The following is a 17,271-nucleotide window of genomic DNA, read 5'->3' as shown; positions in this document are numbered from 1 at the left end:
GTCTTCTGCTTGCCTAAATGCTGGGATCCCAGGGTCTCATACCATCTCATACCAGTGGGCTTCATTAATGTTTTTATATGTAAAAACTGCTGAGCACTGATGAAAGTATGTAGACAGAAGAGGAGGCAAATATTTTAGAGGAAGAATACCAGGTTTAAGAGCTAGGCCTGAGATCTAGTCCCCTGTCTTGTGAGACCTCAAGTAAATCACTCTCCCTGTGTGTGGGGGGGGTCCCTAGTTAATATTTTAATGAAAGTCACGTCAAGGATGGTGTTGGTTTTGGGTCTTTGCATGGAGCATGAGGATCCCTGTCACATGTCCCCTTCTCTGAGCACCTTCAGAGGATCATTTCACTTTCTCTTCTACCCTTGCCACATCAGCCTATTAAAAATGGGAGCGTCACTGCCCAGCTGTGGAATCTGACAACATGAAACAACTGGTCCAGGGGTCTTGCCCTATCCCTTTAGGGTTCTGTCTGTGTCACAGGGTCTGCTGTCCTGGTGGCTCTGCAGGGGACAGGAGCAGGCGATGCAAGATGGCAGAAGGGTGAGGTATAAGGAGAGAGCAGGGCTCTATGGCCAGGCAGCTCTGGGTTTGAATCCCAACTCTGCCCCCTCTTAGCCGTAGGCTGCCCATCTCTCAGCAGTCCAGGTTCCCTTCTATCTACTGGGCACAGATTCCCCACCGTCCAGCCTCATGCCTTCCTCCTCACCAGGCAGCTGGGCACACCTTGGAGAGGGCCTTGCCCTCCTGTCATTTGGATTTCCACTTCCCAAATTTGCTGCGTGTCTGTCCCTGGACAGGGACCCCAGAGGGCTGAGAGCACTGGACCAACGTCAGGGCCCTGCCTTTGTCGATTTTGAAGCTGCAGCATCTGGCACATCGTGCTGCACACAGAAGTCACTCAATAGTGTTCACGGGATAAATGAACGAAAGTTATGAGTAGGACTCCAAGAATGTCAGAAAGGCGAAGCGACAGACTGAGGTGTCTCACGGAACGAATGAGGTCTCTGCAGAGGGTCCTGAAGTCTCTTTGTCACGGGCAAAACAGAGAAGGGAAAACACGGCCAAGACTACTTGTCACTGAAGTGTCACATTTGCCAGAGAAGCTCCATTTTACACCTGCTTCCCTTATAACTGTAATAATGCCCACTTTCCCCCTCAAGAGGGTCCCATTGGGATGATAAATTGTCTATCCTCCTGCAGGTAGGGACTCTGGTTCCCTGACTCCATCTCCTTCCTCATCCCACATCTCTCTTAACCTTAGACAGAAAAGCAATTAAAATGTCATCCATTCTCTATTCATCGGATGCCCCATTTGAACCACTCTCACCCTGAAGGCCACCTTCCCCCAGCCAAACCTGCCAACGCGCAGACCACCTGTCAAGGATGGGGGGGATGGACTGCTTAACTGTCCTCTACTGTTCCACCCACGAGTGGACCCAAGGCACCCTACAGTGTCCTCAGAGTTCTGGACGACTATGGGCACACGTGGCCAGGCCTGTGCCCAAGCAGCTCAGCTAACTAAGATGAACAGGGATTCATTCGTCACAGCCCAGGGGGGCCCTGGCAGCCTCTCCTGAGGGTGGGGAGGAGGAGATGAGAGTTGGAGTCCTGAGCTCCATCCTCCTAGAGAAATGTGGGGCTGGGGGAGGCCTAGAGATGCCAGGGACTCCACCCAGGAGCTCACTAAGCCTGGATGGCCTCAGAGTGGCGTTTCCTGACCGGTTCTGTCTTGGCTGACAGACTGAGAGCTTGTGACCTGGCTCCCTGGCCACTGAGCCACACAGCCAGCCCACTTACTAATCTCGGCAGAAAAGTGGTGGTGGAACAAGGGAGAGGCCACCTGTCAGGCAGGAGTCCCAGCAATGAGCACGGGCCCAGCCACTTGGGGCCCTCCATGCCTGCTGCAGGCCTCGGGCTGGTGAGCCAGAGCGAGGCAAGCCAGGTGCGCACCTGTCACCCCATGGCCAGGCCAGGGCCAGCTCCACACAGCCACAGTCAAGAGTATGAGTATCCACTACTGAATGACTTCAACCTCCTGCTTTCCAACAGCTGCGGGGAATGGAGCAGACCTGAACGGAACTGCAGCACTAACCAATTGCATTAGTGCTTTTCCAAACCCTTATTTGCATAAATTTGGACCAATAGCATTGACTCAAGTGCTTTATAAACCCCTAGACTAGCACCCGCAAGCGGCAGCCCTCTCAGCCCCTGAGAAGCCTATTTTTATTCTTGAATAACCCCTACTCCGTGGCCTCTTGCTTTCTGTTGTCTGTGAATTTCTTTCGTGGGATTTGCAAGACAAGAACCTGGAGAGAGGTTTTCAGTGACCCGTTGGGGCCCGTTGTGACACGGCAGGGCCTAGCCCACCATTAAGGCTGTAGTTTATGCAGACCCCACCCTCCAGCAGAATGAGGGGGATCTCTGGTTTCAGTTGGGGGTGCCCTCTTACTGGTCCTCAGTCCCCCAGAAGAGAAAAAGACCCACTAATGACTTAGCAGACTGTGCGCTTGGAGAGCCCCCACACATGCACAGATGCCTCTCTGGGCCTTAGCTCACTTGCCTGGGCTCAGCCCCTTCCCCTACACGCACCCCTCTGTACTGACAGGTGTCAGAAGACCTACTTGCAGGTGCTCCCCCTTGCTGATCCCCCACCAGGACAGAGAACCTTCACTCCCTGCCCCACAAAGGGTACATCCTAGAGCCCCACAGCCCACACTCAACTGGCACTTACCCAGCGGCCCCTCTGGGAATGGGGCATTAGAAATTGGAACCTGGGGGTTCGGGGTTGTGGCTCAGTGATAGAGCACTTGCCTAGCATGCGTGAGGCACTGGGTGTGATCCTGGCACCACATACAAAATGAACAAATAAAATAAAGGTATTGTATCGATCTATAACTAAAAAAAATATTAAAGAGAGAGAGAGAGAGAGAGAGAGAGAGAGAGAGAGAGAGAGAGAGAGAGAGAGAGAAATTGGAACCTGGGATGGCAGGTCTCATTCTGCTGGGCCTGCACCCAGACGTCCCCTTAGCTTGGGGTCTCCCTAGTCTTTCCCTGGATTTCCTGAGCCCAAGGAGCCCCATCATCCAGGGCTCCCAGGCCCTGCCCCTACTTCACCAGGAGGCAAAGCAGGACCTGCTGCTGCTCCCCTGAGCTGGCCACCTGCATTTTTCCTGGAGGAGGAGCCCTGGTGGCTCTTGGGGAGCAGTGGGGTGCCACACCCGGAGCTCTTTGTTGTCAAGAACTCAACCCTCTGATCCTCTTGAATCCTCCTCTCCTCCCAGAGGGTGCTTCCCTACTCGGCCAGGTCCTCCACTCTGAGGAACATCTCAGGAGCCATCCATCACCAAAGTCTTGGGGTTGATCTCTGCAACTGTGTGGCTGGAAAGAAGCTGGAAATGCCACTGCTGTCACCATGGAGAGACCCATGGCACCTGGAGGGCAAAGACTCTGTACCTTTCCCCAAGGCATCAGCCAGCTGGACAGAGGACTCTCCCCAGAATTCCACAGGCCACATTCAAGTGTCCGCTTGCTGCCCTCTAGCCACTCTGGACCACAGCTCATAGTAAGCATCTATTCGTGAATGACAGGGGCCTGCTGGGGACCTGACTGCTTTGTCTGGTGCAGGGGCCTGCAAGGCAGAGAGAAATGCAGGAAATGCAGGATGAGGAAATGCAGGCTCAAGCAGGGTACATGGTTCCCTGAAGCCACTTGGCAAAGTGCCAGGCCAGGGTTCAAGTTCAGCCCTTCCTCTCCCTAAAGCCTGTGGTCTTTTGCATCTGGGAGTTCAAAGCAGATCAGAATAAGAAGTAGTCCTAGATCTTGGGTAGCTCTCACTGAAGCAGGCAGACAGGGTTACTCACAACTGCCTGCTACAAAACCTGCTGTGGCAAGGCCTGCCCACAGGGCTGGAACCTACTCGGAGGTGGCAGCAGAGGCAGAGAGTCACTGTCCCTCTGGGGCTTAAGAGAGGCATCTGGGAAGAGGTGGCCTGAGCTTGGGCCATGCAGGACAGAGAGGTTCTGAGCCACAGAGAGGCCAGGGTGAGGCTGGGGGAGCGCTGAAGATGGATTTTAATCAGGCTTCTCTCAGGAAGCTCCCTGGTGGGATGAGTCTGTGGTGGGGGCTTCTCAGAGCCCCTTAAATACCCGGATGCTGCTAATTGGGGCAGCCATGTGCCCAGCCTGGTGGAGTGGACTGCGGAGGAGGAAGAACTGGAGGGCTGGAGGTCCCTGGGGAATCTGTGGCCGGTTAATCCTCTGCAGGAGCTGCAGGACTGGAGGGGGCAGGGAGGGCGGAGGGGACAGCCACATCTGCGTGCCCTGCCTCCACCAGTGTGCCTGGGAGATTCAGCCACCTCCTGGCCTCCATCAGCAGGAGCCGGGGAGAGGCAGATAAGCAGGGCTGGAAGGACGCAGTGGCCCCAGCGCTGCAGACTTATTATTTTTCCCACACACTTGATTGACATGACCCACGGGGCACGAGGAATGGCCTTCACTGGAGCTGGGAAGGGGAGGGCAAGGACCGCTCTGGGGTCCTTCCCCAGGGAAGCAGCCTGGGGTGGAGAGAGCTAGGACTTGCTGCTGCGTTCCAGGCCTGCCGTGGGGGTGGGGAGGGACGGTGTCCTGCCGGCTGCAGGATTTTCATCTGGGCCCAAGAGGGTGCTGCCTGAGGCCGAGAGGCATCCTGCCGAGTCAGAGAGCCTGGGGGCTTGCTAGGATCTGGTGGTGGGGAGTACTGGGGAGGGGAGGCCCCACCGTTCTTGAGTCTGCAGGGACGCTGTGGGGCACAGCCCTCATCTTACTGTGGGCCATTGGCACACAGAGACCCTCCCTAGGCCTCAATGCCCACTTCTGCACAGTAGTGGGCACCTGCGCTGGTCCAGATGACCAGGGCCCCTGTCAGAGCTGCCTTCTGGCTCTTTTCCTTACTCCTTGAACAAAGCCTTCTTCCTCTGCCCAAGGTGCTCCAGCCCTGAGTTGATCAACTCTCCTGAGTTGATCTCCTGAGTTGATCTCTGTGTGGTGCAATTTTCTTCTCCTACACAGTGAGCAGCCCACTGTGTCACCAGTGTTGGGCCTGAAGCCTGATTAAGAGAGTCAGCAGGTCCCTCAAAGTTCAGGGACAAATGAGCCTTGAGCTTCCACTCCACGTGGGGCCTGCTGCCTACTGAAAACGCTCCCCTCAATTATCTCATTTAATTTTGACATCAGCTCTGGGAGGAGACGGTCCTCATCGTCATTTCCCCCACGGGGGCATAACTTCTTACACTTTTAAGTCCTCTGGGGCTTCTCACCATTTTTGTTTTAAAACCCAGGCTCCTCCCACCCACCTTCCCAACAGCAGGCCCCTGTGGGAAGCTCCCTGGGCAGACTGTCTGTCCCCAGGCAGCCTCAGGGCCCGCAGCACTTCCCCTCTCCCTGTCCATTCCGTGGACCTATCCCCGAGGACACTAAGTCTTGCTTCTCCCCCAGGCAGGGGGAACTGGGGCCAGGGAGCTGAGCCCTGGGCACCACATGTGGGGACACAGCATTTCCTCAATATTCACCCTAAATGCCTCCCTTGCCTCAGACCAGCCCTGGCGCTGCCCCAGAGTCTCTTGGCCACCCCCAAAGGACCCCTTTTTCCTTCAAAGTCCACAGCCTCCCCAAGGCCCCTGCATTGGATGGTGTCATGCACTATGCAAACCCCGGGTGTCTTGATTCCTGCATGAGCGTCCATCCCTGCAGAGACCAGTCCTCCTCTGTCCTAGAGCCCTCGGGCCTGGGCCACCCCACCTCTATCTCCAACCTTGCTGTCCTTTGTTCTCACCCATCCTCTTCAGCCTGGGAACTCGATTCATCTTTTAGAATCTACATAAAAATATGGCTCATCTTTTTAATAAAGCATTATGTAGCCATTAGAAATTATGCTTCCACATGGGTGAATTCTTCTATAATCTGGGTATAAGAAGAGGTTTCCTGCTGGGCGCAGTGGGAGGCTGAGGCAGGAAGATTGAAAGTTCAAAGCCAGCCTCAGCAATTTAGTAAGGCCCTGAGCAACTCAGTGAACCTCTGTCTTTAAATAAAATTCAAAATAGGGCTGGGGGTGTGGCTCAGTGACTGAGTGCCCCTGAATTCAATCTCTAGTACCCACCCCTGGATCCCCCCCAAAAAGAAGAGTTTTCTTAACCTGTGCCTAAAAATCCAGAGGGAATCTAAGGAAATGTTGACTCTACCAAAAAAAAAAAAATTATGTGACAAGCCCTGTAGGTAAAGTCACAGGTAAGTGATAAACTGGGAGACTGGGAGAACTATTTGCCACATACATCCTAGATGAAGGGTTAATGATAGTAGTATATGAAAGACTTCTAAAGGAACTGAAACCCAATACAAAGTGGGGAAAAGACATGAACAATTTACAAAAAGAGATGTTAAAAATGAAAAATGACCCTTAGATCATGAAAAAAGAAGTTCAACTTTTACTTGTAAGAGAAACAAAATTACAATTACCCTTAGATACTAGTTTATGTCCAGGAGATTGGCAGGAATCCCACAACTCCATGGTACCTTCTGTTGGTGGGGTTGTGGGTAAACAGGCAGAAATACAAACTGGCCCAGTCCAAGGAGGGGGATGTGTATCAAAGCTACACACACGTGTATTCTTCAACTCAACAATCCTATTCTTAGAAATTTGTCCTAAAGCACAAGAGACACAATTTTTCCAAGCACAAGAAACATATGCATCAGCATTATACCATTATTTGTGATTGCAAACTATAGGGAACTATCTAGGTGGTCATACATAGGAAAGCGATTGAATAAATCAGAATGTACAGACAGCTGAATATTATACAGATGTGAAAAAACCAAGGAAGAGCTCCACAAACTGGTACAAAGTTATTTCCATGAGATACTATTCAATGCAAAGAGTATGAAAAAGAAGCATATAGAATACGGGACGTTTTCTGTAAGAAAGAAAACAAGAAAACTTATAATTTGGCTTGTTTAACAAAAAATAATAGGATTTGTAAGTAGAAAACAATGCAGTTGGTAACTTACAGGGGGTGGGACACAGGAGACCGTGACATGTCTCCAAGTATATCTTTTTGTGTACTTTTGGCTTTGAAAAGTGTGTTCTACCCATTTAAAATTTTAAATTAAATTAAACCAATAAAAATGGACAGGGAGAAATCCTGCAAATTGAAAAAAGAAAAAAAGAACCTAACTCTATTTCAAATAAATACCAAATGACACTGAAGAGTCAAAAAAAAAAAAAAGATGGAAGGAAAGAATGTGAACCCAAGGTGTTCCTGAACACGGCAGCTGGGATAGAGGGAGTGGGAAGGTGTGCTGAGGGTTTGGGGAGCCCAGGTTTCACTTTGGAAGGACACAAAATAAGAGATGGAGAAGGCAGGAACAACCCTGAAGAATCAAATTGGAATTGGAGGCATCAGTGTGGACTTGGGATTTCTAACACGGGAACATGCGTGGACATGCACATCAGCATGTGGGTGTTACACGCGTGTTTGTACGTGCATGGGAGTTATGGAACTGAATAGGTAAATGGGCACACGTGTTGTTCATGGTCTGTCTCTTCAAGGGGCCAAGAAACAAAGATGCCCAGCGGATCTTGGCATTGAATCCATTTCCCACTATAAAGAAATCAGAGCTCCTCAGAGAAACGCCTGATTCCTGCACTAGAGCAGGGCAGGCAGGAGATGAGCCTGGGGCTTCGAGGGCCAGAGAACAAGAGCAACGTGTCCAGATAGGGATGGCGGCATAGCAACACCCGGTGTGGGTAGGCTGGAAGGAGCTCCCACCCTTCAAACCTGAGACAACTCAAGCACCAAGTTCAGTGGGAAATAACAGATCATCAGAAAAACAGGAAGCCATCAGTTAGTAAGATAATAAATAGACAAATATACATTCTACTGCCCACAGTAGAAGGCCAAGGGCCAACTGGTACACAGGGAGCCAGCACAGGGGTTAGAAAAGCAACTTCACACCATCGTGTTAACGACCCAGTGAGATGACAGCCATCATCGGATGCATCCAGGGAAAATGCACGAGGAGCAGGGGAACTGTGTGTCTCCACATGGATCCCCACAGACTGCTTCCCAGTTCCAAGGAGAAAAAGCCGTTGTTGTGCGTGGAGAAAGCAGACAACACCTGGGAGATGAAGATCAACCCCACCAGCTGGGTGCCGTGGCACATGCCTGTGATCCCAGTGGAGGGAGGCTGAGGGAGGCAGGAGGATCTGCAACTTGGTGAGGCTACAAGCAAGTAGGTAGACCCTGCCTCAAAGTGAAAAGTCAAAAGGGCTGGGGATGTGGCTCAGTGGTCAGGCACTCTTGGGTTCAAATCCTAGTACAAAACAGACAGAAAGAGGGAGGGAAGGAAAAAAGGAAAGAAGGGAGGGAGGGAAAAAATTAACCTCACCAATGAAGACTGGTGAGAGCCTCCAGGTGTGGTTCCCAGAGAAGATCCAAAGAAGGCCTATACAGGATTCTGACCAAGAACACATAATCTGGACCCAATCATAAGGCAACATTAGACAAACTTAAAATGAGAGCATTTGATTAAAAAATAAAAGGGAGGGGCATTGCATTTTTCAAAGATGTCCATGTCATGAAAGGTTAAGAAAGGCTATGGGAATGTTCCAGATTAGAGGCCAAGGACACAGAACTCATCGCAATACCCATCCCTCCATGGGATCCTGTGTTGGAGGGAGAAACGCTGTCAAGAACATCCTGAGGTGACCTGGCAAGGTTGGAACAAAAATTGTAAATTAGGTAAAAGTGTTGTATTCATGTTAAATTCACTGACCAATCAGGGAATGTGCCCTAAGTTTGGGAAACTCATGCTGAGGTTTTTAGGGTCCACAGGCCATGGTGGGAGCAACTTACCCTCAAATGACGAGAGGGAGGGAGGGAGAGGAGAGAGAGAGAGAGAGAGAGAGAGAGAGAGAGAGAGAGAGAGAGAGAGGCATGTGTGCATTCAAGAGCACATACGATGGAAACCAGACGATCAAGACACTCAGGAGACATTCTAAGGGACCCTCCACTCTGGCTTCTGGTCAAATCAACTTACGGGGCCTCCACCTGGAGGCTACAGAGGCCCAGGGCGGAGTGTTTAATGTCTTGTCTCCCTTTCCTCAGAGATGCCTCAGGCTGGCTGTGTCCCTGGACCAGCAATCACAGCCAGGTCACGTGGCCCGCATCCCACCCTCCCTGTCCCTGCTCTCAGCAGCCTCCTGTCGTGGCCCTTCAGTCCCCTGGTGGGACAGCTCTCTAGCATTAAAGCCCTGGGTGCTGCGCTGGGTCTCCTGAGCCCCCCAAGCCTGGGCTTTTGGACCAGCTCCCTCCACATGGCCCACGGAATGTGCCACCTGTGTCTTGCAGGCCCCTGGCTCCTGCGAGCCCTCCTGGTGGACGTGCTTGGGTCTGGTGGTGCTGGAGGTCGGTGCTGGAGGCCCTGCGTTCCGCGCGTGTGCAGTGAGGGTCAGCTGCAGAGCCTTGTGTGCTGCAGAACAAGAACCAGGCGCGCTGCTTCTTGTCCCCATTTGATGTCATCTTTTCCTAAGTTACTGTTACAAGAAGGGAATGAAAAGCGAGCAAAGTCGTGGAGGAAGGCCTTTCTTCCTGGCGAAACCCTTTGTTGGGAACCCTTCAGGAGCCCGATTCAACGAGCGGAGCATGTGGCCGCGCATGGTCCTCAAAATGAGTTCCGAGCGACACTCGGGCTCCTCATTATTCATTCTATCAAAATCAAGATATTAGCTCAGCCTGCGGCGTCGTCAGGGCGGGTCCTCTGATGCATTGTCTGCTTCAAAGCGGAGAAGGCCTTTCATGCCAGGCCTGTCAAGTCCATTCTGTCCCCTGCCCCGTGTCGCAGACACCGGCAGGCCCGGGACAAAGCAGCGGCGCCAACGTGTGGCCTGCCGCAGCCGCTGCCTCGTTGGCACCCTGCGCTGGAGTCCCCGAGGGTGGCCTTGGAGCAGAGGGGAGGGCCCCGTCTGACCCCAGGAGGGGGTCTCTCTCCTCCAGGGCCACAACTTATTTTGAAATGGGTGGAGGGGCGATGGCCAGGGACCCTGAGACTGAAAAATCAAAACTGCCTGGCTTCCGTGCTGCTTTATCTCGGGGTGACAAAATCACAGTGCAAGCAGGTTCCGCGGCTCCAGCAGGACACACAATGGCTTCCCGGCGCTAGCTTCCCCTGGACGGCAGTGTAATGGCGCTGCTAGGCAGACTGCTGGGCTCTTAGCTTAGTGGACGCTTGGCCTCCTTGAGGCCTGTGGGTGGGCCCACAGTCCCCAGCTGACAGACTTCCCTGAGTGGGTGAGAGGGAGTAGAGCCCGATGGCAGGTTCCAGAGTACTGAGCGCATGTCCCTTGGAGGCTCTCCAGCTAGCTCTAGACCCCCTGTGGGAGCTGTAGGTGGACCAAAGAAGGCTTCTTAGGGGAGGTGGGGTGTGACAGATGGGCACTCATGGGAGAGGAGAGGGAAAGGCAGGGAGGAACATGAGTGACCAGCTCAGGACCAGGCATCTGCTAGAGGACAGGTCAGAGGTCCGGCTAGAGGGACTGCAAGCAGGTATTTCTTCTTCCTGTTGTTTCCCTGAGCAGCCCTAAATTCGATATTAATTTCCCAAGACCAGTCTTGTTGATCAGTGTTGACTTCCCCAGCACACCTGTGCATATTCCAGATGAAAATGTGTTATAAGACCACTCCATTTGGCTGGTGATTACCATGGCAATCAGGCGCTCACTGACAGGACAGCGCTGCCCCTGAAGACAAGATTCTGCAGAGGGCAGTGAGGCAGGCAGGCTGGGGCTTGGGATGTGTTCTTCCCTGGGGAAGTCTTGGCAGGTGGCATAGCCCCAAGGCCTTGGGGGCTTTGCAGGAAGAGGGGGCTGGGTCAGATGCGGGACAAGTAAGGGGCAGGCAGGTCCTGCATATGTTGGTGCTCCAGCGTCTGTAGAACTGGGACAGCTTTGCAGGATCCCATACAAGAAAGCATCTGAGCCATCAGGCCCCCAAGGTCAGGTACTTTTTCTAGAAGACCATTCAACCTCCCTCTTGAGCCAGAAACCACCTCTAATGACCTCCTGGGACATTATAAAGATGTGATTATTATAGCTTCATTCCATCATAGGATTATGGGTTAGGGTCCAGTGGAAGCCCAGGCCGCTTGAAGTTCATTATTTAATCCTGATACAGTCTGTTTTGTTTTCAAGACCTCCAACCGAGCTGACGTCTCAGCTTCAGATCCCAGCTCCACAATTTACTGGCTATGTGACCTTGGGTGAATTACTGGGCTTCTCTGGTCCTTTTCCCTTATAAAAGGCGGATACTCAAAGTTGCTAGTGCACACAATTGTTTTTAGAATGAAGTGAATTAATACATGCAAAACAGAACAGTACCTGTCAGAGTAAGTACTCAGAAAGGCTGGTCACTGATGTCCTTGAATCACCCCTGCACAAGTGTCACAGGGGAGGGAACTGAGGCCAGGCCACAAGGTAAGTGGACAGCAAGGACTACACCAGACAGGACTTGCCGTCGGGGCACTGCTCTCTAACATTATGGAAACCTTTCTTTTGATGAAGAAGTGCATGGAATTGGAGCAATCTGTACATGCGGAAAAATGAGAATACATACCCTATTTGAATCAAATGTATGATATGTCAAGATCACTGTATTGTTTTGAACAACTAATAAAAAAAAAAAGAAAAGAGTCCTCATGGGAATCAGAATTTTGACACCTGCAAGACCCACCAGGGATGCAGCAGAGCCTGCCACTCAGTGCACGGGGGCAAGGAGGACAGAAGGTACAGCCAGTATCTTTGACTTCACCCAAGCACTATGTCACCTCATTCTCTTGATAGACCTGTGCTACCCTCTCTAAACAAAGAGGACACCAGGATCCCAGTGGCCCAAAGCTGCATGGTCATAATGGTGGACAGCCTGGGACTAGGCCCTCTCTCTGCCTCCCCACTCACAGCCTCTTCACAAAGATGTCAGTCAGCTTGCTGGCTTCTGGCTGTCCTGTTGACAACCACAGCTAGGACCTGGTGCACCTTCTTAAGCCCAGTTACCCCTTTAGTCTAAAAGAAGCCCTGGAAGCTCAGATAGGGGATCAGAGCCTCAGAGCAAGCACACCCTAAAAAGGAGAAGACATCTAGAGTATTTGGTTGTTCCCACAACCATCCAGACGCGGTAAATGTCTTAGTAACAGTCGCGGCTGCACCGATTACCACTGCTGTTCTAGGCCCAGTGCCACCCTCTCATTTTCATATAATGACATTTGTCATCGAGGGGCTTACACTGTACCAGGCACCATATCATGCAAATCTGCCGGGGAGTCATGGGCTCTGTATTACACAACCTGCCCCACCAGAGGCAGTGACAGGCCATTATTTTGTGTCCTGCAAACTCTGCAGTGATAAGGAAACTCTACCAATTTGATGCTTTATCGGGTTGCAGGTTGAGGAAAGATATTATTTCAATCAAGATAATGATTCTATTTCTCAGACGGAAATGAGATTTTTTTTTTCATGGCCTCATGGGGGTGCCACCAAAATCTGTCTTGGGGCTGGAATAGGCCATGCGCACATTCGAGGATTTCTTGCAGCCGGAGAGAGAGCATCAACACGAAGGAGAACTGGGCAAGGGAGCTCGTTTGCAAGAGCAAAACATACACTTCGGGCCTTTACGACCACAAAATAAGTTCTATTTGGATATTTATTGGCATTAGACAAAACCCAGGAGACCAAAATGCAGCCGGTAAGCGGGCGGTGTGTGCTGGGTGGCCTGGGGCATGCTGGATGGTCTAGAGAGGCTAAGGATGATCACAGAGATGCACAGACCAGACCCAGCTGTGACAGGACCTCGGAAGTTCTCTACGCCTGCCTGTCACGTAGATAGGTTCCTGGGCAGCTCTGTTGACAGATGACCTAGCTACTGTTTCAACGCCTCCCACCACAGGATACTCACCCATTTCCTCACTGACCAGATCCTATGCGGAGAAAGTGCCTCCAGATTATGTCAAGTCACCTCCTCAAAGGAAAGCACAGTGAGAATTCCAGAGGTGCTCACACACAGTGAATCTAAATATACTCAGGAAACTGAAAACACGTTTCAGTAAGTCATTAAACAACGTGCGAATGGCAGCAGATAATAAGTGCAGCAAGACCTCAATGATCTGCACTAAATAGAGCATTTAGTGAAACTTTAAATTATTTTCAAGATTGCAGAATTCCAAGGGCTGCAATACAGAATCCTCAAACTATGTGTGATTTGCTTTAAATAATACTTATTATTTGCAATCAGAAACAATGATAGCTTGCAGCTCTTATCACTTATTAAGCAGTTTGGAAATGTGTGCAAAATTGTTCAACACTTTAAATCTTCCACGGAGGGTTTGACCAGACTATGAACTGCTCTCCTTCCAAAAAAGGGCCACATTCCAGCTCATCCCTTTCTGGAATAACCCCAACTGCTGATTCTTGAGACCCAAGAGTATCTTTCAGTACAACATGAGATTCACTAAAACTTGGATATCTAAACCACACTGTCACTGTGAGCATACAAGAGATGGGCAGGGGACTCTCTACTGGAGATCTTTTGGTACTTTTGAAATTAGAGCCACAAGAGTATAAGACCTATTAAGAATGAAATTCCAATAAAATTCAATTTTAAAAAAATCACACATTATGAAGTTTCTTCTTCTTCTTTTACATCATGAACACATATGATTTTTGTCAATGGTACCTCAATAAGGCATTATGAATTTCTGTTTTAATACCTGTACCTCTAAATGCAAACCTAACTGCAGTGAGAATTACTGCCAGGTCAGATGAGCGTGACATGTGGCTGTCCTCACACTAGAGACACTCATGAGAACAACAGGAGATGTAACTGGTCCCCTTTACCTGCTGGGCGCCCCTTACCAGCTGCTGAGAGCATGGCTCGTGGCTTTCACCCGTGACAGTCTCTGGATCTGCTGCTCTTGGCTGACACGATGCCATGGAGCCTACACCACCAGCAACCCTCTGGAGGCAGCTGATGGCAAATGGGGCTACACAAGCCCTGACCCTTGTCTCCAAACCAGATGCCACCACAGTGTCATATGTGAGAATGGAGAAGAAGACCTCTAGCACATTCTCACTCAGGGCCTCCTTCCCTTTCCTGCCTCCCCCTCTCCAACAGTGCTTCCTAAGAGCTTTCCCAAGAGAGTTCCATGCACCCAAAACCCACTCAGGCTATGCATCTGGGGAGCCCCAACTCAGCAGTCACCGGGGGTTCCAAATGAAGCCCTCTCGTGTCGACAGAAAGCATCCCTGGTGTTAGAAGAACCCAGAGCCTTCTGTTTTGAGGGCAAAACCATCTCCACCCTCCGAAGACCATCCGTCTGACATTCGGCCCAGGAAAGCCAGCGACCCAAAATGCTGGCCTCCAGGACAGAACTCCTACAGCAGGAACGGACAACACTCACTCTTCCTCTCCAGGACGAAGGCACAGAAGGCAGGGCCACACCTGGAAGGGCCTGCTCCTTAATGAGAGATCTAGTCATGGACAGTGTGGACTTCTCAGCTCTGTCACTCGAAAGCTCAGTGAATATTTAGTGACTCCAAGCCCAGGGTCCTGATCTCCAAAATAAGAATACTGAACAGAGCCTTTGTACAGCTCCTAGGCTACAAATTGGTAACGCTGTGGAAATACCGGTTGCTGGTACTGGGATTCAGAACTAGCACAAAACAAATAAGGAATTAACTTTGGATAAATAATAAATCCCTGCTGCCCTTCATCCTGGGTTCCAAAAGCTCTGGGGAAGGGCAAGGGGGCAGCTGGGAACACTAACCTTGTGACTGTCCACCTGTAGCTCAGAGAATGACCTCACCACTGGTCTCATAAAATGCTGGTGGCCCTCAAGTGCTACTGTTTGGAGGAGGCGCTCTCTCTCTCTCTCTCTCTCTCTCTCTCTCTCTCTCTCTCTCTCTCTCTCACCCAGAGAAAGTCCCAAATACAGAATTTCTTGTAATCTATCCAGTGTATTGATCTCAAGTACAACTTCAAGTTTGGTGGAAAATCCATGCAGCCATTTCCACATGCAGCAGCAGACAAATGGGCAGAAATTTAATTGTATTTACAGAGGCGAGGGACTCTTTATTGCATTCTGGTTCTTTGCATCTGGACCGTTCATGAAGCTATTCCAGACCTTCACCAACCTCCCAGCCCTGCAGACCCAGGCCTGTGCTGCACTCCCTGCAGGCTGATCCAGGTCCCAGGAGGGGCCTCTGGCCCTGGTCCTCCTCCTTGGAAAGGCCTGCCTCCTCCACCCCGGGTCAAGTGTCTCCTTCCCCAGGAAATCTTCCCTTCTCGCCACGCCCCCAGCACCAGTTGGTTGGGCAGTACCAGAGGCGGCCCATGCACCCTTCCAGAGAGCTCTTTAATTGTCTCACATATAGATGTCTTCTCTTTCCACACTGGGAGCCCCTCCAAAACACAGCCTAGGCCTGCTGGCTCTCGTGGCCTGCTCAGAGACTGCAGGTGATGCCTGGCCCCAGGGGACTAAGGCTCTCAGGGATTGTATATATGTCTGCTCTTAGTTTAAGATGCTGTAACATGGCCTAGATGAGGATTCACTGTTCTGAATAGCAGCCAACGTAGCGCTGTGTGAAAGCACGCCTTTCTTTTCCCCAGAGGAGTCCTGCTCTGCCCACTCACCCATCCGCAGGCCAAGGGAGTGACTGTCTTGTGAAGCCAACAGGAATGTCCTCCACTCGGAGGTCAGAGCCAGGGTTCCAAGCCGCCTCCTTCAATCTGATGCCTTATATTGCCAGGGTCCAACCCACTCAACAAGAGTCACCTTCCAGAAGAACCCAAAGCTCATTCCACCCAGGTCTTGCTTCTTTTCCCTACTAGGGAAACCTGCCCACTGGCCAGGAACACTGTGAAATCACACAACCAAACGAGCAAGATTCATACTCACAAGCACCAACGCCTTAGTCTTCAATTTCAGGCCACCAGCTTTTCGGCCAACCTGCTCATTTCCTGCAAAGAGAAGAAAGGGGCAGAGAATCACATTAGCATCTGCTCTGGGGATCCCTCGGCGCTTTCCTGGCCGACCTCAGGCTTCTGCACCTTCTCTGCATTCCCACTCTCAGCAGCAAGCATCTTCCCTCCCTGGGAACACCATGTGCTCGCTGGGTGGGCGCCCCCACTGCCGCAGGCCTGTAGGCTCAGCCCACGCCGCCTCCTCCCGCTCCCGGCGCCGTGCCAGTCTCAGATTGACCACTGCCTCCAATTCCCTGAAGGCGCTGGGCTTCTTCCCACTCCGGAGTGAGGCCTCCACTTCTGTAGCATGGGGTTGCCTAGCAACCCTGCGCGCGCTCCGAAGGCCCTCCTAAATTGGACCTCACAGCACAGGGCATCTCCTTGTACAGCTGCCTGCATCTTAACAATCTGGCCCTGAATAATAACACAATGGTAATTGCGTTCGTGGACCCCCAAACTACATTTAAATAATGTTCAAGAGCTGACACCAACCAACAAAGGCCAGAAAATGCATTGCGGAGGTTGACGACGAGGCCAGGCGGGAACGCTTGGTGCGGGAGGGAGTTGACACCAAAGACTTGAGTTAATGACAATGCCAACCTGCACCGTGACTTCTCCTGCCTTCTGCCGGAGTGTGTCACCGTTTTAATGTGTTGTAATGTGAGTTTGGGCAATTAATGTGCAGAAGTAGTGACGCTCGGAGACAGGATGCCCTTTAGCTCTGCTGACACACGCGTGCATTTTTGGAGGGAGCTGGGGAGGGGAAGATGGTGGATGGGAAGGGGAACTCTGCCTGAGTGATTTTTCTTGGCTTTTAGGATCGTGGATAAATACATTTAGAAGGGGAGGGAAAGGACTCATCAAGCAAGAGTTCAAAGCACTTGCTACTTCAGTGAGGGACCAATGCAAAGTGACTGATGTATTTTAGGATAAGAAGTGAAGGCAAAGGGGTCTTGGCACGGGCTCCAGCACAGAGTGAGGGGGCTCAGCATGGCACAGGGAAGGTGGCGTGCATGACAGACCTGCCTTCGTTCTGTGGCCCTGGCAGAGAAGAACGCGCACCTCTGCTCAGGTGCAAGAGTCTAACGCAGGCGCAATAGCCAGATGGCAACCTGCTCCTTGTGGAGTGACAGCAGGGGCCAGGGGATCAGGCCTCAGCATTTGAAAGTCTGGAGCTTTTTTTTTTTTAGTTCAAAAACCTCCTATCAGGCACTCATACCGACATTCAA

The 17,271-nt window shown here is 51.4% G+C and overlaps 1 protein-coding gene across 1 annotated transcript in view; it reads right to left on the bottom strand.

Moving 5' to 3' along the window:
- Positions 1-17,271, bottom strand: part of Zbtb7c (zinc finger and BTB domain containing 7C) — a 321,065-nt gene that overhangs the window by 124,642 nt on the left and 179,152 nt on the right. The window contains exon 3 of the mRNA XM_078030065.1: positions 15,978-16,039. The gene's annotated coding sequence lies outside the window, so the exon portion shown is untranslated. The remainder of the gene's footprint in view (positions 1-15,977; positions 16,040-17,271) is intronic.

This window comes from Ictidomys tridecemlineatus, chromosome 13 (genome assembly GCF_052094955.1).
Source record: "Ictidomys tridecemlineatus isolate mIctTri1 chromosome 13, mIctTri1.hap1, whole genome shotgun sequence".
Lineage (NCBI taxonomy): Eukaryota > Metazoa > Chordata > Mammalia > Rodentia > Sciuridae > Ictidomys > Ictidomys tridecemlineatus.
This window is presented reverse-complemented; position numbering and strand designations above follow the sequence as displayed.